Below are 24,122 nucleotides of genomic sequence, written 5' to 3'. Positions count from 1 at the left end.
CACCAATAATAAACCTTCAATTGTTTATTCAAGTGATTATACACACCTCTTTTTCATTCCCCCCCCCCCCCCCCCATATAGTTTTGATTGAAATAAACCACAAAACTTATAACTCGATTAGTTATAGAACTATCAGTTTGATTGAAATCTAATTACTATAATAAAGATACACATGGAGTGTTTTGGACAGGAGGATTATTTTAAGAACATGAGATTCAGTTATTTAATTTTACATTAACATGCATCGGTGTGTGACGTATTGTATGGATTGTGTGAAATCTAAAATCCAAAAGACATGAATAAAATCATTCAGTATTAATCGAATGAATGTAAAAGTGCTGGTGCACAAATGGTAAAATGTCTCCCACTCCTCCTACTTTTTAAGGTTTTAGAATAAATTAGGACACACTATTTCATGACATTATTATCCCTCTCAATATTAAGTAGTAGCCATACACATTTTCATCTGTTTATTTGGAATCAATTTGAAGTTTTGACCGTGGACTCGAGGCTTGCAGTGTAACTGATGGACCGGCAAACACACGTTTGTTGTTCGTGCACACACACACTTCAAGTTATTTGAAGATTTAAAAAAAACAAAAACATGACAGTTTGTCCTTAGGCGCTTCAGGCTGCGTCAGTATGAAAGTAGCAACTTTTTAGTCCATGTTAACTATAACCTACATACACACACACACACACACACACACACAGTTAATCCTATAGCACACTAATGTTGATGATTACTGTACCCACAGCAATTTTGTTAGTCTAAACCCATGTAAAATTACCACACAAATCTAGTAATACATTATTTAAGTGTATTTGATATTATAGCTGATGACCCATTCATTTAAGTTAATTGTTTAACTTACGTGGAGGGGTAAATGAAATTGACTTTATCTATTTATCCACAAGGGAAATACACTGTTCCAATAGTCTCCAAAAATGAGAACCACACAACATTTGGCAAAGCAGGCTTGCCAATTTACTGATAATATTAAAGTTCTGACAAATATTAAACTACTAGATATGAAACATAGTCACTCAAGAGTTTAAGGATATGAAAATATTAAACATCTACACAAGTCATTTTACTTTTGATCCCTTCTTTTTTAAATACAGAAATACCAAAATAGACAGATATCAAATTTAAAAGTTTTAGTTTAGAACACTATAAAAGCTATAGTTTCTTTAGTTATTCTGAATTAGGATTAGAATGTTATTTATTTGTTTTGTATATTTGGGTGTAAAAAATAGTTCTAGTTTGCATTTGAATTTGTATTCTGCAAGGGGTCCTTGGAAATATGTAAAAGTTGCTTCCCCAGTTTTTTGATGTCCTATATTATGCCTGATTGATATGGTTGCTAAAAAATATATATTTACCAAATGGATGAAACATTTTTTAGATGCATTTGTAAAAACGATTTTCATTTGTGTAATTGATTTGACTGATGTAGAAACATGTATAGTACACCTTTAAAAAAAAAAGGAAGAAAGAAAAGGAAAACAGCAACAACATTATCAGATCCATGTCATTATCACTGCTTCAATTAGGACCCACAACTTGTTGAAAGGATGACGTATGTCCTCCAAAGACAACATTTTGGCAAGTTTTCATCATCATATTTACAATTTAATAAGTTCTTTTTAGTGTGTTTAGATAAACTGACACTTAATGAAATATATACAAACTTTTAATGAAGCACGTGTACCGAATTAACACGGCTTTACAGACGTGTGGAAATCCAGTTTTTATGTCCTCTCGAAGCTAATTAGCCCAAACCGAGCTAAGTAGCTCACAATTAACATTTTTATATTTAATGCGTTTGTCTTCAAAGCCATGTAAGTCATACACACGCATATACCCGTTAAGTCTGTTTAATAATGACATTAAAACGTGGGTAATATTCTTCAAAGAAGCTGTTTGCCTTGCAGTTGATCAAAGTGACTAGAAAAAAATTGGCTAGAATCGACTTAAACGCTTATAATATCACCCTATTGTATTTTTTTTAAATCCACTTGACTTGTGGTTATTTTCGCGTCAAAGTAAGCTTTTAATTATTAATTTTGGTGCACAAAGCTGGCATCGGGCAACATCAAATAGTGCTTTTTTTCCTCTTCGCGGAAGGGGCGAAAAGGAGGGGGTGTGAGGCACTGAGGCAGCCCTCAATAATCATCTCAACGCAGCCTACTTTTTGCTGCTTTTACAACGTCAAGTGTCTTTCCCCCCCCCCCCCCTCTCTTAAATACCCCCTCCTCTTCTTTTCTGTCTTCAAGGGACATTAAAACAAGCGATGGAGGAGCGGGGGCTGCTTGTGTAACGGGCTGACTTTCACCTCAGCTGAACTTGACGCATCTGCTTGAGCGGCGGGCACAGGACGCGCCGTGTCCCCGCTGAACCGAGCAGCCGTGGCCGGGGGAGGAGGGAGCGGAGAGCGGCGTCACCATTACCCGGCTGCCGTCTCCCAACACGGGCACTTCCCCCTCCCCGTCCCCGTTTCCTTCACCGTGTGGAACGTGTCATTTGTGAGAATTGGTGAACGTTGGACTTGAACGTGACATTTTCGGGTACGTACTTTCGCATTCACTCTCTTCCTGGTTTGTTTATTTTGTGGTGTCGAATACAGGACGTGCTCATAAATTACCGCAGGTGGCTGAACCGTCTGTAGTTCAGTTCAACACACTCATCTCGAGCAGAATTAGAGGCTTTTAAGGGTAAATTAGCCCTGGTTGTGACGTGCCCGCGTTTCGACTGGCACACGTCGAATCTTGCCCTTTGTTGTCCGCTCGAAGCAAGCTAGGCTGGGTAGCCGCTCACAAGCAGCTCCGTGCGGCGCAAGCAACGTCAGGCGAGCCGCTGGTAGGATAAGACGAGCAAAAAGTGCTGAAAAGCCATGACCCAGGATTCACCTATGGTCACATATGGTCCAGGAGTGCGGTTTCCCCCCCCCCCGATGTGTCACTGTGGTTTCCCCCTGCTAGAAGTTTTTGATGAAAATTAATTCAGTGAAATGTGAGCTGGGCTTGCACAGCTGTGGCTGGATGTGATTTTTTTTTTTTTTTCAGTTTAATGGATTATTAAAAGACCTGCTTTAATTCATTCCCAACCTAACGCAAAAATATAATATAGATCCTGGTGATGGGTGAGAGGGTGTTATGATGGGTTTTACAAGATAAAAGGACATTTAAGATGATAAAAGACGTATAAAAGATTTTGTAGCCTTTCATCCGGAATAAAAATATAGCACAACTGTGCAATTTTCCCTTTAAAGCTTCTTGACACATTGCTGTGGCTGATGTTACCCACTTATATCTTTGCAACAGTCATAGCACACTTACCACTTCATTTTTAGATGCATATCTGCCCCTATAGCTCCTGTGATTCCCAAGAAAAAGATCAGGCGATTTACTTTTTTCACTGCAAATAGAGAAAGCGGTCTCCTTTGGGGCGCCCACGCTCTCTCACGTGATGTATTAATACCCTGACGCTGCATGTTTACAAAACGAACTCGCAGCATATAAACAGGAAAAAAAAAAATGCCATTGTGCCTTCGAGAAAATGGTAGCCGCGACACGGGTTGCAGGACAATGGCCCCGGGCGCTTATTTCGCCACGGAGAGTCAGTGGCACACATAGGGGCGAGCACATGGCTGTGAAGTGAAGAACTGGCAGTCGGGATTTTACCCAGCTCCGAGCCCGGCTGAGGAGAGAGGCCTGGAAACGCAGGGATTTTGCTCAGGTTCGTCATCCCTCGCCCCCGCGCCGCCGTCATATCTCGCGTGATTGATTGAGCGCCGAGATGGCGAGATTAGGCGCAGTTCAAATCTGCCCCTCTTTGAAGAGTTGATTGCATGTGCTTGGCAATGTGGCGTGTTGTTCCTTTAAGTGTATTTCAGGCCAAAGGGAAGAACGTGGCGTTCTGGGATTTTTTTTTTTTTTTTAATTTCATTTCTTTGGGGGTGAGTGAGGCCAACGCAGCTGATTGCCGTGTAATATGTTCTGATGTCCCTAATGAGGTCACACAAGAGGCCTTCTAGGCGCAGTTTTTATGTATTAAAAGCCATGTTGTGTTGAAACGTACTCCGATGTCTGTTTATCAACTTTGATCACACGTCTGCATACTTTACGAACGCGTGCGCACGCCACCGCTGTCCCGACCAAACAGTTGCCGTTTTAAATCTGCGTTCATCTCCGTGCAGGGTACTTAAGTGCTTGACCTAATTTCTCCGGCAGCAAAGAATCCACCAGTGAAGGCCTCGCTCTGTGTGTGTTTGTGTGCGCATGCGCGTGTTGCTCTGGGTGTTTCCTCTTTGCCTTTCTAACAGGAAGCTGATGTGGAGTTCAGCCGAGGACAAGGAAAAGGCCTTTTCTTTCCACTGTGAATCATTTGAGAGCGAGAGGGAAAGACACAGAGAGGAGAGGGAGAAAATACAGGCAAAAAAAAAAAAAAAAAAAGACGCGAGGGGGGGTGTTGAGAGCAAGAGAGAAGCAGGTTTCTGCATTTATTCAGTCCGCTGCAATCTGTCCTTCCCTCGCTCGATTTCCGATTTGAGTCGTATCCCTCGGCTTGCAGGAGCGCCGGCGGCGTTCAGCAGGGACTGTGCAGGTTTATGGGGAGTTCACGAGTCCGGCGAGAAGATGGGGAGGGGAGAGGAAAGGAGAGACGAAAAAAGCAAATGAAGCGGACCTCTGTGGGGAGCAGTGCAGGTTCTTCCGGTTTAGCTTAGAGGCTGGCTGCCCGACATGCTCAGAGACACGGAAAAAAAAAAAAAAAAAAACCTGCCAGTGTCTTTATTAAGGCCAGTGAGGAGTCCCTCTATGCGTTCAATCGGCGATAGCACGGAGAGAACAAATTGCTGTATTCCCACCGCTATAAATAGCAGATAACCCGCTTAGAGCGCGAGCACCGGATGAAATATTAAAAGTCCGCTTCCACTCAGAGCAACGCCGAAGAGCGGGATGAATTGTGTTTGCGTCCATCGTCTTGTTATGGGGTTGAGCGCTCCACTTTGAGTAACTCGTTTGCGGTTGAGTGGAGTATTGGAATCACACTGGAGCAATTAGAGAAGTAACATGTTGCATATTTGACGGGCGAATATGTCTCGTCAACCTCAAGGAGGTCATTGTTGTCAAGACTGCGCCGGGCATAACCGCGGTACAGTAGAAATATTCCAAAATACATGTTTTTTTGGAAGGCATTTCACTCGAAATAGAATCAAACAGAAAAGTGCCGTGTCATTTTCCGGCCCCTTGATTGTTTTGACCGCAAGACCAGAAGAATAGACTCCTTGATTACAACACTCCACTCGGTTCGTCTTGCACCACGTTACAGTATTGATCGTCGCTAGTAAAGCAACTACGAAAAAAAAAAAAATGTCATCCCATTTTGTGAATGTGAAATCTGAAAATGATACAAATGGATTTTTTTTTTTTTTTTTTTTTTTAACCCACAACCAGTCTGTTTATAAGAAATACAAGTTGAGGAAAAGCAGCAATGTGGTCCAGTGCCAGACAACACTGACATGTTCCAGCAGGAACGTTGTGTGCTCAGCTTGCACCCACATTCTGCGTGCCACCCGTTGTTTGCCTCGCTTGAGAATCCCGAACCCGATGACCCGTCCTCACGTTTTGGATTTTCTTTTTTTGAGCCCGCTTTTCTGTTTCCTGTGTTTGCCGCAGGGTCACCAGAGGACACGAGCATGCCTTGAGCGCAGAAGGCCGTCGGGACGCCCGACAACTGGTAAGTTCCTGTTCATGCGAAACCTTTTCTGCAGAATGTTTTGGTACGAATCGTCAGTTGTAAGCGAAATCGGGAACACCTTTAAGTAACAATTATTTATATTTATGACTTTTAAGTTTACGCCACACTGGTCTGGTAGGATTTTGCGACGTGTAATCGGAGCAGACAAACTCATTTGCTTTTTATTTTAGCAGAGGCCTAACGTAAAAAAAAAAAAAAAAGAGACCAAAACATTTTTTTAGTTTAATAAATCTGATATTGTCTATTGTAGGGATAAACGGCCTTTTTTTAAAAATCTGCTGGCCGATAATAAATCAATTTAAAAATGTGTTCACTTCAAGGAACTGTCCATCCATCTGTACCGCTTATACTCACAAGGGTCGTGGGATTCAAGGAACTATTTATGTAAATTTAACTTTATAAGACATGCTGATGACCCTGGTAGGTCTCCGAACTTTGTTAGAATTTTACAACAAAAATGTATATTGTCAAAAATGTAGAATAATAATTAAAAAAAAAATCCTAAACATTATGCAAATCTGAAAAAAAGTTCAATAAACATATGCGTGAATATGCTTCAACAAAGTTAAGCGGTTTAATTTTTTATTTTTTTTAGATTTTGATGCCAATATTTTCCTTTTTGTCGAAAATGAATATCGGCTCCAAATATCGGTTGTCGGCCTCCTTGACTACTAATATATCGGTAGCGGCCCTGGAAAAACCATATGGGGGATGTCTCTAGTTTATTGTGTAAAAAATTGCACGGGATCGCGTATTCAGTCACAATTACCGGTGGATTGTTTTTCCAAATCGTTAAGACCTGCCTCGCAAGATTTCTACCGGTAATAATAGCCATATGTGATGAAAGTCAAATTTGACTGTGGCAGAGCACATTATTAAAATATTAAGCTACAGACGTCAACATACCGGGTGTTATAAACACGACTCGAAAATGGCCGCGTGCTGACGTCATTTTTACTCTCCGCCCTGAAGCCCGTTGAGAACAACACGATGTCCTGTTGCCCTCGTCAATCCGAGCACGATGTCGCTGTCGCGGTCGTGACGCAGTTTGGTTCCGAGCGCTTTGCCGACTCGAGCGCAGCTGCGGTCATCCGCCGCCGATTCATAACTTGTGCTGTGCGGCGCGAGGTGCGTGTCAGACTTGTGATGGCTGAAGCATTCTTCAAGTAAAGATTTGCATGAATAGCATCATTCATTATAGCAAGCTGATTTCAATAGGAATGGTGTTGGGTTAAAAAAAAAAAAAAAAAAACTGTCCCAGATTTCCAAAGGCCTCCCATTGTTCCATATTAACACAGGACGACGAGCTTGTCAAATATTTTTCGGGAGGCTTTGCTGCAGGAAATGCTTTTGACAGAAAAGGGACGGACAAGGGAGCTCCCAAAAAAAGTTTTTCATGTTCCAGCTGGCCAAAATCTGAGAGGTACTTTAAAGTTCTCCTCATGACCCCCTGCACACATGATTCCCCCCCCCCCCCTCCGTCCAGTGAGAAAAGGTGGAAAACAACTTTCGGAACAATTCTCTGTTGCTTTGAAATATGCTTTGAAGGGCGAATTTTTGATGGCGTGTCCCAGCAGCTTCAACAATGCTTCCTGCTGTATTCTAGTCACAAACAATCAGATGAAGTGTAACATGTACATTTTCAAAATGCCTCAAGCTCCGCGTCGGCTCGCACGCAAACGGCGTGATCAGTGCGAGGGAAAGATAGCGAGGTGGGAAATGAACATTTTGAGGCATGTCAGTGGAAGGCCGGCCGAGAGAAAATAAACACAGAGGATGATTTGATGTCGTGTTCATAGTTCGAATTTCCCCCTCCTATTGTCAGTTTCTTTGAATTCACATCCGACCAAAGAGGCATCAAACGGAAAAGCCGCATCTTCATATTATATTACGTGTCAAATTTGTATATCGGTCATGATTGAAGTATGTTGGATTTTAACCCCATCCACCCCACCTTTCTACATTTGGACCAAGATTTGATGATCGGCTTGGCAGTCCCAACTGCTGCGATCAGGTGTTATCCAGATGTGCTGGAAAGAGACATCCTCAGGCTCCTATCAGCTATTTTGCGGAGAAGAGCCGGAACCAGAAAGCCCTCCCGGGGGGGGGGGCTCGTGTGCTGCACGCTGTACGAGACGCGAGCACCGCTGCCGCCGCATCTCATTTGCGGAAGAAAGAAGCCAAAAGAGCATTTTGCTCATTTAATTGGCTTCAACCCCCCCACCCCACCCACTTTGATTTTTTTTTTAAAGCCTGCTCCTTTTTAATGTATCTTCATTTGACTTGATCAAACCCAACTGTGCACTTTGGGATTATTTGTTGCCTTTTATTAGAGCTGCTCGGATGTTTAATTCAAGAGGGAGGCTGGTCTTTCTTATCTCGACTTGATACCTCCCTTCATGATCTTAACGTAGCCTTCCAGTCTTATTTCTTCCTAATTTCCCATACTCTGTGGGCGGAATTGGATAGAATGATGTAATACTCACCTTGGGGACTCACTTGGTGGATTCAGGCGCATCAGCTGTTCAAGTTTTGTTTGTAAACAGGATCCAATTAGGAATTGTTTTGCCCACAAAGCACAAGGTAAATCATACACAGCAGTGTTTTCGCCCGACTGCATGTTTTCTGTGCAAAAGATTTCTCCCTCTTACCGGGACCAACCGTGGGGGGGCGATTGGGGGGGGGGCACTGCGGCATTGTGGCCCGGGGTCTCATTTGAATGGTGTGAACAAGTCGGCGCCATTTGCATTTGTTCCTGTCACAAAGGTTTAACAGGTCAATAGGGACTGCCTGGTAGAAAACTAACACACCAGGGTATCCTTTTTTTTTTTTTTTTGCCCTCCCTTTCCCCTTTTCTTTGCCCCTCTCGTCTCTTTTCAGTCGACATATCTAGTCCTAGCTAGTACATGTCAAGCAGCATGTTGATAGACCGCAGTCACTGTGACTCGAGTTCCCGGTTTGAACAGTTCAGCCTTTCTGCGCGGTAGTCTGCATGTTCTCTCTGCTCCAGCGTCGCCCCGCAGACCACAAAGCACGCATGTGAGCTTCAAGTCGCCGCCAGCTGGGCAAAAAAAAACACAAAAAGAAAAACGCTTCTTTAATTCTGCCCGTTTCCCCATGGCAACAAAGCGGAATCTTTATTCGCCCACCTCGATATGAGCGCCGACGTGTTTTTGAGCCATCGCGGCGCATCGGCGGTCGCAGATGTCGAGCGGCCGCAGATGTCGAGCGGCCGGGCGGCTAAGCAAAATGAGAACACTCGCAAAGGTGCTGCTGTAGGCCACAACTCACGGCCAAGAGGCTCACACACAGACGAACACTGTTTGTTACTGTTTGTGCTTTTGAGATGTGTTAAGCTTCAGGCTTCGAGTTCTTCTAAAAAAAAAAATCTTTGAGGATCGCAGAAACTTTTTTTTCTGTGTACCAGAGCAGATTTTTTTTTCATTTTAGTTCTGGAGGATTAGGATGCAGCCTGTGCTGATCATATAAAGCGACATAAATTGTTTCAAAAATGTAAAAAGCGGCGAACATCGTCCCGCATAAATATTTCTTCAGCGATAATATTAAAGTTTCATCATCCAAAATAAAAAGTCCCAACGATTTATATCTCTCTCACACACACAAAAGTAATTTCCTATGGGATTGCGTTTGAGATCAGTTTTAAAATGGCTGTTTTTCCTCATCATCACAAGACACTGAGAGCTGTACGCGCATTTTCTTGTACGTGTAATTACCCGGATTAAAGTTCTGAAGGCTCCATCCAAATATTTTCCCACCCCGGTAAAACAACCTCGTGCTAATTTGAGCGCGAGCTAGCAAATATTGCCACTGACACCGGACAGCGGTTGTTTTTGTTTCGAGAGGAACATCGAGAAAGAGAGAGAGCAGAATGCTCTCGTTAAAGCGGCATTGTGACTTTGAGAACCAGTATGGACGTTTTTTTTTGCTTCTATTTTCTCTCCCCGAGTAATGCGTCTGCTGCTCATGTGGCTCACACGGGGCTTTCGCAGTCCTAAAAATAAATGTGGAAATGTATTTTTGATTTTTGTTTTGTTTTTGTTTTTTCCGTGATTATTTGTACTACTTTCCCGAAGGGTACTCGCTGCACACATTAAGCCATTGCTCTTGAAATCGTACAGGTCCGGCTGAGGCTTTCTCGCCACTCGATGTGGCATCCGAGTTGAGTCGGGGGCAGCGGGGATTCTCGGTGCTGGCAGAGCTTGCCCTACGCGTAAAATGTCAAAACGCTCCGGCCGGCGCCGTTGCGCGGTCCCTCAAGCGGAATGGCCTCCTCCCACCCGTCATCGACTCCGTGATGACAGCATCCACCTGAGTGCTCACGCGAGTTGATCACACGGTTCAAAATGTGCGGCGTCAAGCTAGCAACGGCGTGCAAAAACCTCCTTAAAGCTTTTTTTTTCCCTTTTGGATTTACTGACATGTGATTACTTGGGGGGGAAAAACAACAACAACATTAAGGACATGGCACATAGTTGGGAATTCCCACAGTGAAATTCCAATTCGTGTTGTTGTTTGCTTTAATTCGAGAAAGAAAAAAAAGAAAGTCTTTGTATATTTGAACTGAAGATCTATGAGATTATTTATTGTTATTGCGCAGTAATATCGAGCTGTACTAAAGTGCAGAAGTCAAATCTATAAAAAAAAACCAAAAAAAACACACACACGATTATAAATAAAATAGTGCTAGTATAAAAGCAAGCATTAGGCTGACAAGACAAATCAAATACAAAATCCCTATTGTGCTGGATTATATTTATATTGGCAATTCATTGGGCGCACTAAAATGCACCAATCAGGAGTTTTTAAAAAGATGCTTAATCGCTATAGCAACGCAATACAGGTGAGTTAGACTCTTTTTTTTTTTTTTTTTTGTCTTCCGAAGTTGGTGCGGCAAGCTGCTCGCCAGGCCCGCAGCCAGGGCCCCGAGAGCCAGACCTGGCAGCTCTGTGGCCGCGACGTGTGAAGCGGCGCACACAAAGGAGCTCGCTCCATCTGTATGCACCCGACATAGGCGGGCTTTTGTTGCAGCCGACAGGCGCATGACTGCTAGCATCTTAACCCCTGAGAGCCAAGGGTCTCCCTCTTCCCCTTTGCTCGAGCCCGCACGCTGCCGCGGACGGCACCTGGAGTTGGACGAGGCGGCGCTCGGGAGGCGGAGGGGATCGTTGCTAGGCGAAGCGCAAATCAAATTTAATAAGTTAGGTAAATCATGTGGATGAAATCCATTCCTTCCATTATTTATTCCAAGCCGAGGGAAAGGATAGTTAACTTGGGGGGGGGGGGGGGGGGCTACATTTTGAAGTCCAAATATCGAGGTCAGGCTAGCAAAACCGGGGAACTAAAATAAGATGTAGGGTGCATTTTTACACTAAAAAGATATTCAGATTTGAACATTCAGTGCAGCAGTATTAATTCCTAGATGTCGGCGTTTTTAACTGATACCATGATGTGTCTTCACATTTTAAAATGTTAGGAGTCCTATAAAAGTGTTAAAAAAAAAAATCAAAAGCTAAACAGCTCCAGCATGAGGAATCTTGTTAGCGCGCTTCATCTTTCAATTTGAACTCTCTGCTCCCGTGACTGTATTCACCCCCCCCCCCCCCCCCCTCGCAAATCAAACCACACCAAAAATGCGATAAATGCTTTTTAGTGGAGTCGTCTGAAGTGGCAACTGTTGCACACATGAGCAGGTTCCGCAGGTTTCCTATTGACATATCGATGTCACCCAGATGACTCACTCTCACGCACGATATGAAACCAAATAAATATCGTTTTGATACATGGCTGGAATTGATGACACGAACTAGCTGTCACTCGTAGTCGACATTGCAGGAAGAGCAGAGCGGGGTTCTACATGGCTCCCTCCTGCGCCACCTTTCTCTTGCGAAATGTGGTTGTGTGATGAGGAGGGAAGCGGGGGGGGGGGGGGGGGGGCCTCTGCGCAGGGCTCGGATCCGGGCCGAACGAGGTCACGCAGTGACGTGGCATCGAGCTAGAACCAACAGCAGGTCCGATTCGCTTTTAGAGGACGCGACACACCCAAGCGAACCAGAGGCTCTCACACCAGCTCTGATAAGGTCGACAAAAAAAAAAAAAAAAAAAAAAAGACAGCACTGGAAATGCGCGCTGAAGTCGTCTTTAATTATGAAGAGTGGCGTTATTGTTTCGTTTACAGCCTTGAGAGCACTTGACTGGCCGCGCAGGAGACTTTAACGCTCCGGCACTGCAGAATATTTGGATGGCTGCGAGTGACGCTCGACCAAGATGCGGCGTGAGTGTTCGTTTGCTTCCCGCAGCTCCCTGCACGCACCGATTAAATTGCACGAGAGAAGAAGAAGAAAAAAAAAAAGCAGGCAAGATCAGTCAGCGTCCCTGGATAAATATTCATGTAATAATAATAATACCTATTGAATTGAATGTCTAAATTGGGAGTAGCATGTGAAGCAAGCGGGTCGTCCTGCCAAAAGGGAGAAAGGGGGAGTCTCATGGTTAAAAAGTAGGATGACGATTCTCTTCAAGCACTGCCCTTTCTGCAAAAAAAAAAAAAAAAAAAAAAAAAGCAGCGAGGATTTATCGCCCATTCGGCATTTTTATAAGCTACTAAAGGACACTTGTTCCTAGCAAGCACAGGCCCCACATCCCTCTCTCCCTTTTTCCAAACTTTGCTTGGCTCTTGCGTGCCGCAGAGAGATTCTCGCTTCGCCAGAGGTGAGTGGCTTAATCATTGTCAAAGTAATGCGTTTATTTCAACAAGACGAGGGAAAGAATAATGGGAGAATTGAGTATGAATGTTTCTCGGCATGTCTGGCTGCAAGAGAAATGTTCGTCTTCGTGTTTTCATCCACCGAAGTCGGGTCTCCTTTTTCCAGAATGCGCAATAATACGGAGCGGTTTGCCTCGGTAACCCTTTGAAAATGGCGACGGGAATTTAGCCGAGCATTTGGCGCAACAGTGAAAACGTTTTTCTGGAAATGATGCAGCCGCAAAATGCAAAAGACACACTGTTGTCATAATGAAGAGGTTGTTTGACAAGGAAAGGCGTTTTAAGCTCTTCAAATAATTCATTTCTGCTTTTCCAAACGTGTGTAATTACCTAGTTACATTTTGGGTCATGTGTAACTTGAAAACACTTTTTAACAAGTTAAAAACTAACCCGTGGAAGCCAAAGTAATTATTTTCTTATTTTATTATTATTATATTTTTAAATGTGTTTGATAAAAGGAGCAAATGATTCAAAATGAGACTTTTATCCTTGTATGTTATTATTACAATACTGTGATGGGCAATTTTACTTGTCTTTGCATGTATAAATTTTCTTTATTTTTGTTGCCCCTCTGTATATTTATAAATTGTAATTTTGAAATGACTCATTTATATTTCCACAATTTTCAAACAGAGTAATGAAAGTTATTGTGATTTCCAGGCAATTAAACACAATATTGTCATAATAGCATAAATGTGAAACAAAATTGGCACATGTACCTCGTAGGCATAATTATCTTCAGTTTGGTTACAGAGCGACTGAAGGAACATTTATCACCCGTGATGTGACAATTTCTTCTAATGTGGTGTTTGTTGTTTTTTTTTTTTTTTTTTCAAACACTGCTTTGAATTGTATTTCTTTTTGTGGAGCGCACGATGAGGCAAATTCAAAATGGTGCGTGAGGGGCTGCGTCACTCAGGCCGCCATGTTGTCTCTTCGCGTCCTCCATTTTGTGCTCCTGACTCTGTGGGAGCTCAGCCGCTTGCGTCAAAAGTTTTCCCGCAGCGAGGGAAAACGCCGTTGCGCATGTTTTATTTTTATGTCTTTTCAAGACATCTTATTAGGACCTGTCTGCCTTTTTGATTCATCCCAGACAATTTGACTCATGCCACAAATGCCAACTTCGTGAGCAAGTTACAAACCGCCTAACAGGTAAAAACCTCCAGGGATCGGAACCTATTCGCGCCTCCCGTCTACTCCTAAAACAATTTGTCAGTGTTAGCGGCAAGAGGTCGCGCGGAGCGTTAGCTTTTACGGCTCTGCGGCGAGAGCGCGTGTGACCTTTGGGGCCCGATAATGGCCGCCGAAGGTCACGGGGGTTAATAGAGACTGATGTACGAGGCCCCTGAGTGACATCCCAAAGGAGACGGCCCCTTAATCCTTATTAGGCCCGCGCGTTAGCGCTCCTTACCTTTCAAAGCAAACAGCACGCTCTCTTTGCATTCGGGGGGCCCCAGGCCCGCCGCTGGCGTTTCACTTCTGACCCCGGGGTCGTGCCCTTTGTTTGCAAGCCTTCAGAGGCTGACCCGAGAGGTCAACGCCTGTAATGGAGAAGTTGTCGGCGGCGCGTGCTGCCGAGGGGCCCCTCGGCGGACCACCTTGCAGACGGGGCGGGGGCCGCCGCGCTGCCCTGCCGCCGAGCGGGTGGGAGCATATGGAACAGTGAAACGTGAGTTTTAAGATAAAAAAAAATCAAAATCAAACACAAATCAATTAATTTGTGCTCGCTAATGCTTACACTAACAACACGGTTGCAGACAAACATGCTAGTTTGGAAAAGCACAGTCATGCTAGCTTATAAATTTGGTTGCTATATTATAAAGACTCATTTAGGGCCTTTTTTTTTTTTTTTTTTTACTTTACAAAAAAAAGTCAGTCCTGCCAGATTAGCAGTTTGGTTGATATATTTTAGAACAATTAAAGATTATTTCTGCGAGAGAGAGAAAAATCTGACGAGACTTTAATTTCGAATCATTTGCTCGTCATGTCCGTTTGACAAGATGGGAGTCCAGTAGCGCCGAACGGTGGCAAAGCTATTGTGCCCATTAATACGTCACACAAGCAGTGATTTATCGACAGCTTGGAAACTTTTGATCTGAGGTGTGTGCTTCCAAGCCGCAAATAATTTGCAGGGGTCGCTGTACAACTCCACATGAGGGAAGACAGAGAGAGCTGGGGGCCTGACGTTTAAGGGACGGCCATTTTAAAATGTGCGTGTGTGCATACATTGTTTGACAAAACTGATTTTGTTTTTAATTTGGCAAAGAAAAAAAATCCATTATGCTGGGGAAAAAAACTTGCTGAAAAAAATGGTTTCACAAGAAATAAAGCAAATCCCGGGAGGGGAAAACAAACTAAGGCCAAAGCTTACTTTTAATAATGTCATCAATGGGTTTTTTTTTTTTCTGCAAATGGAAAAAAAAAAAGTAAAATTGGCAAAACAAACTGAGGTTATGCTTGAAGGACATGGAAATACTCGAGATAGACCGATGTGTTTTTTTTAGGGCTGATACCGATTATTAGTCAAGGAGGCCGATAACCGATATTTGGAGCTGATATTCATTTTCACTAAAAAAGAAAATACTGGCGTCAAAATAAAAAAATAAAACTCTGAACTTTGTTTAATCGTCTCGGAGCATATGTTTATTGAACAATTTTTCAGATTTGCACAATGTTTTCTTTTTTTTTTTTTTTTAAATGATTATAAATGTTTGCCAGTGTGGCCATCTTTGTTGTAAAATTCTCACAATAAGAGATATTGTATTGTATTGATTTCAAATAAAAACAAAAGGTGCACAGTGTTCCCAGGGTCAGTAGGATCTCTTATAGAGTTCACTGAAAATTCAAATAAAAACTTCCTTCAAGTTGCCAGTTTTAAATTGATTTATCGGCCATCAGATTTTGAAAAACGGCCGATACCGATATTCATCAAAATACTGAATATCGGCGCCGATAATCGGCCCTAGAAAATACGCCGCAACTTTTAACTGAATCGCTGTGTCATTAGCTGTTAAGCTAGCTTTCTAGAAATTAAAATTTGACAATGAACTTGGTTGTTTTAAAAAGTGTCTCATGTAAAAGTTTGCCTGCCATAAATGTGACCTAATTTGTGTTGTTGCACTTTGCCACCGCTGCGCAGCGGCCGGGGCTCCCGCGGCTGTCCCAAAGCAAACCTGTCAATATCGGAGCGTCGTCGCTCGCTAGCGTTAGCCGGGCGGCCTCGGTGTCAAAAGTTGCATCGGAGCCAAAGCCAGAGCCGTATCCTCGGCTGAACCCTCCGCGCCGTACGGCGGAGGAACAGGCTCGGCCAAGTTTTTTGAATTCCTGCCACGTTAGACAGTAAACAACCGACAGGAGCACCGTCTTGATCAGTGAGGGGGGGAGGGGGGTTGGGAGGGGGGGGGGGGGTTTGCTGATAGCCTCTGCAAAAAAAAATAAAATAAAAAAAATGCTGATAAATGCATTTTCGTACACTATTGTTTGATTTCGGCACGGGTGGCATTTGGCGCCGGTCGCTATTGGTTGAGCGAACGTGGCGAGATGTGACGTCAGCGGGTTTCAAACTAGTGACCGTTTGTGTTTTTCTCATCATGAGCGAACATGCGTCTCCACAAAGAAGCTTTGCTCGCCTCCCGACTCGCCGGGTTTTCTGTCACCCGTGTTTGCAGCTTGCGCGCGCGTGTGTGCGCGCGTGTGTGAGAGAGATCGTACGGCACTGCAGAATACAAGGGGCCTAAATTCTTCATTTGCACTTTTGTATGTGTGTGAATTAAACACCTTTTTTGCGTTTGATTAGTTGCTGTAAGCATGAAAAATCCTGAGCACCGACTCGCAGTGCTACATGATGCGTCGTGTTTCTGGACAGTTTTTCCTTTCCCTCCCACCAGCCGACTCTTTTGTGCAACATCGAGGAGAGGAAAATTTTGTCGGTGCTGAGTTGTTGGCTCCTTTTGGGAAAGAGAGACCGAAGGGGAGGGGAACGGCGTCCGAAAGAGAGGAAGTTGTTTTTTTTTTTTTTTTTTACAGAGGGGAGAATCTGGCGCAAAGTGCTAAAGGGCATTACAGCGTTTTGGCCGCGGAAAGAAGTTTGGAGACGGAAGTTGGGCGGAAAGTGGACGTGGCGCGGATGACCTTGGCCCGGGCGGCTGCGAAAGGTGACAGACGAAGATAGCAGGGGTGTTGTTTGGGCACCAAGTACACGACAAAGACCCTCGGCTCGGCGCGCACGGCCTGAATTTAATGCTCGCCAGGATGTTTATTCCCGGCGCTTGTGGAAGGACAAGAAAGGGTGAGAGACAGAATAGGCTAGTCAGCGAGTACGGGGGAGGCGCGAGGGGAAGGAGTCCATTTTGTCGTCCCGGCATTTCTTCCCCTCGTCGGCGCAAAGGACGGCCCCGTAATGGCGGGCGCGCCGCGCCATACCGGAGCCCTTTTTTTTTTTATGTCACGGCCAGGTGCTCGTTTGGCTTCGGCCGTAAAACATCGTCATTAACATGTTTGTGGCGGGGAGGGAGGAGGGGTGGGGGCAAAAAAAAAAAAAAAAAAAAAAAAAAAAACGACCTTGAATCAAGACGGCGGTCGTGATTGGCCGGCACTTCCTGGTGGGTAGTCTGGTGTTGCTAGCCTCTTACATACTCTATGTTACAAATATGTTTGGTTTATTGGCATAACCACCCCCCCCCTCTACTCCCCCCCTCCCCTCGTGGAAAGTATAGCACCAAACCGGTGATGAAACGCGTAGTGCATCCCCACTCCCACACGTCGCTGTTTCATCATCAGCTGAGCCCGTTCTCCTCCACTCACAACCCTAACCCCGACTCCCCCCTCCCTCCCTCTTCGCCCCACCCCCCACCCCCTCCACCTCCTCTGGCTCTTGCTTCTTTCTCTATCCATCGCCCTCCTCCTCCTCTTTTCTGCCTGGGTCCCAGCCACATGCGAGAGGGTAGACTAGGACGCAGCAGCTCTGAGAGAGCGAGCGGGGGGGGCGGGGAGGGGGTAGGGGTGGCGCTCTGCTGCTATTTCTACAGGCGGGCCCTCCCCTCCGTGCCAAAAGAGGGAGGGATATTTTACTACTCGCAGTCCCAGGATTTTAACCCTGTGCCTGCTCCGGCGCCTCGCCACCGAGCAACAAGTGGCTTCCTTTCCTCCGATTGTCCCGCTGCGAAAACGTTTTGGGGACCTCGCTGTTTTTCAACCACTCAAACTCTGCTCGCTGATGTTGTCGTTTGCTCCCCTGCGTTTTTGAAAGGGGGCGGGGGCGCTTGGGCTGGTGAGGCTTCTCATCGTGGATTTTTGGCAAATATTTCCCCCTGCTCTTATCTGCCCTCCACCTTCCCTCTCCCATCTCTCGACCTCTCCCTCTTTTTGGGTGTTCTGCCCCACCCTCTCTCCCTTTTCCCCTCTCTCTCTCTCTCTCTCTCTCTGTGTCTGCATGTCTCGCTCTCTCTTTCGCTCTCTTCCTCCTCCTCTGTCTCGCTCGTGGGCAGTCTCCAGTGAAAGCAGAGCAGGAGGGCGGAGCGGCCGACCAGGCTTTTTTTTTTTTTTTTTTTTTTTTTTTTTTTCTGGGACAGGTGCCAATTCCAAACAAAAGGCACCGAAAGCCATAAAGGAGCGAGATGATTCCGAGAGGGGGGGTGGTGGGTGAGTAGCATGTCTCAGGAACTGATTGGCGTGTGCGTCCGCAGGTCGACAGTCGGCCCCCGTGCACACGACTTTTGTTTTAGTGGAATCCAACGAGTTGCCGCCGCGCTCCCCGAATCGCCTTTCCTCCTCGCTGCGCTGCCGTGAAGGCATTTGAGCCGGGAGGGGGGGGGGGGAGGCGGGCAGGCGGCGTCGGGCTCGGGCAGGAGCAGCACGAGGGAGGAGCGTCACCTCCTCTGCTCCCTTTGCATTATTCATACGGCCGGGCCGGCGCTGCAATCTGACTGGTTGCCCGGCTTAGCATTCAGCCGACGTGCAGCGGCTCTGTTTGCTAACATTCCTCATTCAAAGCCTCGTTAACTGCCAGACGGGAGGAACACGCGACTCCATGGGAAACCACATGGCCTCCCTCATTGTGGCGGGCCCTGACAGTCTCGGACTGGAAGGTGGCAGACGGGAGAGAGCGAGGGAAACCCCCCTCGCCCCCCTCCCGCCCCTTTTAGATATTAGAAACGCTTATAGCCAGGTTCCCCCCTCCTCGGTGCTCGGAGGCGAGCCGGACCAAGGTGGCAGAACCCAGATGGACACACATGCACACACTCGACTTGTTTTTTTTTTTTTTTTGCGGCGGCGGCGCTCGCCGGTGCAGAGTTGCGTGACTGAACCCGACTTGCCTCTCCTCCACAGAGCGGATATGCGGACGGGCTGCAATGTGGCGAGCCAGGCGTCCGCCACAGTGAGCGGCGGAGAGCTCCTGGCGTCAAACCTCACCGGCGGGTAAGTCGCTGAGAAGCGCGTGTGGGTGTGGAGGTTCCGGTGTGTGTGTGTGTGTGTGTGAGCAAATGCACATACGCGGTGGTTTTTGACTGTGCAAAAAAAAAAAAAAAAGAAGTGCGACAACTATATCGAGAGCGGATGCTTTGTTTGATGCGCGCTTTTGCTACTTGACCATTCGGAGGGGTGACCCCGGGGCAAAGGAGGCATCGGCGACCAAACCGAGACGAAACCGGGCTAATCTCCGTTGCGCCGCGTCCTGAATTGGCGCATTTGATGCGCCGGAAGGAGACGGGGTCGGAGGGAGCGCAGGAGCTTGTGCAGTGCTGGGCCCGGGTCCAGGCAGGGCCTGCTGCACAGCCCCACCAGGCGCTTTTTCGCCCCGTCTTTCTCCTTTTCCCATCCCTCCCTAAGCTGCGAGCAACTATATTGAAGTTCCCCGGTGAAAAACTGGCATGCGTCTGTGGTTGTGATGATGAATAGAAGGCTGAATATTCAAAAATGGGTCATCACTGACACGTGGCCACACATAGCTTTCTAATGCTTGTACAGGCCTGAGAGGCAAATTTGTTTATTTTCTCCTAAAACAAGCGCACACTAAATATCTTTAGTTCCGTTATTTTTTAATGTTTTTTTTTTTTTTTTTTTTTTTTTGCTTTTGTGGTTTTCTGTCAAGATCCGCGTGAGGCAAGCTACCTTAAAACGGCTGCGCCGTTTAACCGGAAGGTTTGTACACGTTTCTGACACTTTCATGTTGCAATATTAGCATTAGCATCGCAACCGCGTCACGCCGAATGAGGACTATCAGCTTTTTTTTTAACGCATTACTTTTTAAACTTTTTTTAAATTATTTATTTATTTTTTTTAATAACCGCAGCCAGTATCGATCTCTATATTTAAAACGAGCCATTAGACGTCGGTTGTGTGGCACTCCTCCACAGTCCGTGGAGAATGGAGAGTGATGACAAGAGAGGAGTGGAGGCAGCGTGAGTCATCAGCGACACGCCGAGCCATCACACCTACTACCTACTTCTCGTCTGCCACTCGTTACACTCTGAGCGCCGCCATCTCTGCCGCCCCAAACAGGAAACCCCAAAAGTTAAATTTGCGCTTGACACGTCTCGACCCCTCCCCTTCGGCGAATGCTGAATACATGCACACACTCAAACACTCAATTCGGGCTGCATTTGCATTCTTTTTCCGGTCCGCTTTGTTTAGTGTGATTTTCAAGGATGTATATTTGTCTTAAAATAAAATAAAAAAAATACTTAAAAAAAACAGGACATACTTTTGCGCTCTAGGCCTGACGGGAAAAGGGGGTAAAGGCGCACTTGCGTGTATTTATTATGATTATTTCTAAATATTGCGCAAGTCCTAAATATTGTCCTAATAAACCAAAGGTGACGACCAATCAATTGAAAAGTATGAATGAAATGAAATATTGAAAAAGTCCACATCATCAATATTAATTGAAAGTGAGAGAAAACACACACACACACACACTCAGTCACTCTCTCCCACACACACACACACACACACGAAGTGAGTGCAAGCAGCCAGACACATTTGATGGTGTGCACCCCACAATGAAGCCGCGGCTCCCCAGATGAATGGGGTTCCCACGCCTCTCCCAAGGAGTGCAGGGCACAGCCTCCTCCTCGGAGCATTCACACGCACAATGGGCCCGATACAGATGGCCACTGTCTTACTTAAACACACACAGGTGCATTGGGAACACACACACACACACACGTTCGGCCATGTTGGGCGTGCAAAGTTCGAATTAAGAGTCTCATATTTATTTATGTCTCAAATACACACTTTTCGGCCTCACAAGATTTGTTCATCATAATAGGGTGAACACTCAGTGTGTGTGTGTAGTTGGGGCGTATATTTTATTTTTTTCTCTCAACAGATCACATTTGAATTGTCTGCTGCTGTAGTTTTGTGTCAAAACGAATTTTAAAAAGAGCATATTTTATCCTGTGTATTTGTGTCTATAGAAATGCATCAAAATTACAAACAGCAGTAAAAAAGTTGTTGCAGCACCTGTAATACCTTTTGGCATTATTTGGTTTCTATTTTTTTTTTTTAAATTGTTTAATTAAACACTACAATGCCCATTTTAGTTTTTTAAAAATTATTTTTACAATTATATAGTTAGCGAGTGTGTGTGTGTGTGTGTGTGTGTGTGTGTGTGTGGGTGTGTGTGTGTGTGTGTGTGTGCTCAAATGATCACACTTTCTATAATTAATAGATTGTGTGATTCCATTTGCGTTTTTCATGTTTTGTAAAAAAATTTTTTTTGAGTCCGAACTTACCAAGTAATTTCTGCATTGTATTCATAGCAACTACAATTAGAAACAATTTAAAGGGGGGGGATTGAAAAAAAAAAAAAAGTAACGTTAAAGCCAGAAGCCACAAGTGAGTGTGTGATTTTTGAATATGAAGTGGTCCATTGAACGTTGCAGCCTCTTGTGCGACCAGTGTCGAAATTGGTCGAAAGTGAGTAGCAGTATTCTTGAATTGTGATCACTCGAACGAATGCTGCGTCAGCATTTCATGTTTTGTGGACACCTTCCTGCGTGTCAAAATGACCACCTACAGCTGACATTCTTTTTTTTTTAATTTTTTTATTTTGCAGGCTTAGTGCATTTCCTGGGCAAATCTCAACTTCAAGGTTAGTTTATTTATTTTTATTTTGATTTTTTTTTTCCACGTTTCATTGAACGCCCTCTCAAATGGGTAACGTGATTAGCCGCGCCACGCGGTCGCATCCCTCGTCTGGCGCCGATCCGCTTTCCTCTTTGCGGACCCTGAAGACTCTTTCCTCTCGAATCCGGGCGAAGGCGACTCGTCCCGTCAGAAGCTCCTCGAGCACGTTGTTGTGCGTCGAGTCGTCTAAATCGGTCCGTCCCTTAGATAATCTCCTCAAAGGAAATGAGCGCGGGGGGGGTGGGGGGGAAGGAGGGAAGCAAAGCCGCGGGCCTAAAAGGTCAAACGAAGATTAGAGGGGAAACGGTACACGAGGGCACAGCGGCTGGCACCCGGAGTTGCACAAAGGCCTCATTGTCACGGGATCCCTCCGCTTGGGTCGCAAGCTTGGGAGGACACCTGTTGGCGGCGGCGTTCAACTGCAGCCAGGCCGCAATGCTTCGTCTCAAAATCCTTTCAGCAATCCTCCGTGACAGCTTAACAGTTTGTGCTGCGCTCCCCAGACAGGGGACCGATTTTCCTCTCCTCTCATTAGTTTGTTTTATTATACATGTGGTTTTAGCTGCTCACCTTTTTTTTTTTTTTTTTTTTTGTGTCCTCCATCCAAACTGGGGCAGACTTTGACGAGAGCTCCTTATAAAAAGTCTGAAGTGAGACTTTTAAGTTTATGTGAACTGCGGCTTTGTGCGAACATGTGCCGAGTCAGGGCTTCTGTGTATTTTACAGGCCTGGACGTTAAGTAGTAGTGCTGTTATTTATGGGTTAAACGAAATGTGGTTAGACTCACTCGCTGAGTCACTTTTCTAAATTGCCGCCTCACGTCTACCTGGAACGCGCGTTGGGGGCTGAGATTGGGCAAGAGGTGCAAGGTGCATCCCGGACGAGTTGCCAGCCAATCGTAGGTCACATATAAGACAAGGTTTGCTATCCACTCGGAATATCGATATTGGCCTTTTTTTTTTTTTTTTTTTTTTTTTTTTTATTAAATCTGATGGCCGATAATAAATCAACTTAAAACTGTTGTTAACTTCAAGGAACTATTTGTTAAAATTTTCAGTCAACTTTATTATAGATTCTACTGACCCTGGGCACACGCTGCCCCATTTGGTTTTGTTTGAAATCCAAAAGAAAGATAAGTGAGATTTGAACATTTCTGCCATTTTGAAATTTTGGCGAACTTTATTTACTGTCGAAAACTATAGGGAGCCATTGTTTTAAGTTTTCACGTAACTTTTGAAGACATGCTGATGACCCTGGGCGCTCCCTGAACTTTGTTAGAATCTTACAACAACATGTTGTCAAAAATGTATAATACAAAACATCAGCATTATGAAAATGAATATCTGCTCCAAATATCGGTTATCGGCCTCCTTGACTACTAATAATTAGTATCGGTATCGGCCCTGAAAAAAACTATCTCTACTATTCACACTTATGGACAATTTTGAGTTGTCAATGATGTTTTTGGATTGTGGAAGGAAAACCCCAGAACATGTAGACTGCGTTTGCGTTCCCTCTATTCTGCCCCACTTTTTGAGTTTTATCTTTGTATAACAATACTGATGATGAGTCCACCCGCACGGCAAGGTAACAAGATCCAACGCAAGAGCTACATTCTCTCAGTTTTGTTTCGAAAGGGCTCCCAGTACGATGCAAGTGCGTACGGTATACGGTATCTCCCTTTCTCTCAGCGGAGTGTCTGGCGAGAGCCCGAAGCGTCGGCGGTTGTCACATGATCCCCGGGTGTAAGGTGAGAGCCGAGCGAAAGCGCGACGCTCTCCTCCTCCCTTGCGTCCTTCAGGCCGAGCGGCGGACACGCGTGCGGGTACAAGCGCGGGGTTACAGTCTACCTTGTCAAAATGTCGCTATTTCTATGTTCTCCCAGACGGGCAGTCAGCTGCGGGACGCGAGCGCCACCTTCAGGAAGAGTTTCACGGTCCTTTGGGGTGAGGTAGTAGGTTGTATAGTTTTAGGGTCCTTCCCAAACTGTCAGATGACTATACAACTTACTGTCTTTCCTGAAGCGACTGTAAAGGCAGCGGCTTGACAAAGGTGTTCCGGTATTCTCATGTCAACGTCATTTTTTTTTTGTCCGCCTCACGCTTACTAGTCGATGGAGTTGCCGTCAACTTTCGACCTGCGTCCGGCCACACGGGTGACTCATGGTGTTCGTACAGGGTGAGGTAGTAGGTTGTGTGGTTTCAGGGTTGTGATTTTACCCCATCAGGAGCTAACTATACAACCTACTGCCTTCCCTGGAGGGCAGCAATTCGTCCGAGGAGTCCAAAACTGCTCCAAAATACGTCAAAAGATTGGCGCTTGATGTCTAGAGGGCGCACCCCATGGTAAGTTTGACTCAGTATTATTTGCGTCATATCCATCAAAACTGTATTGTTTTATTCAAAGACTAATAAAGATGGAAACAAAATATGGTTCATATCTTTT

At 45.2% G+C, this 24,122-nt stretch overlaps 1 long non-coding RNA gene across 1 annotated transcript; it reads left to right on the top strand.

The window, feature by feature from the left end:
• Positions 1–1,947: 1,947 nt before the first annotated feature.
• LOC147126770 (uncharacterized) lies at positions 1,948–24,107 on the top strand. The gene is made up of 5 exons (XR_015084737.1): positions 1,948–2,571; positions 5,683–5,743; positions 18,876–18,965; positions 21,607–21,642; positions 23,563–24,107. It is a non-coding gene; the product is annotated as an uncharacterized LOC147126770 (long non-coding RNA).
• The last annotated feature ends 15 nt before the right edge of the window (positions 24,108–24,122 follow it).

The sequence above is a fragment of the Filicampus tigris genome, chromosome 22 (assembly GCF_054856515.1).
Source record: "Filicampus tigris isolate MCC_2025a chromosome 22, RoL_Ftig_1.0, whole genome shotgun sequence".
Lineage (NCBI taxonomy): Eukaryota > Metazoa > Chordata > Actinopteri > Syngnathiformes > Syngnathidae > Filicampus > Filicampus tigris.
This window is presented reverse-complemented; position numbering and strand designations above follow the sequence as displayed.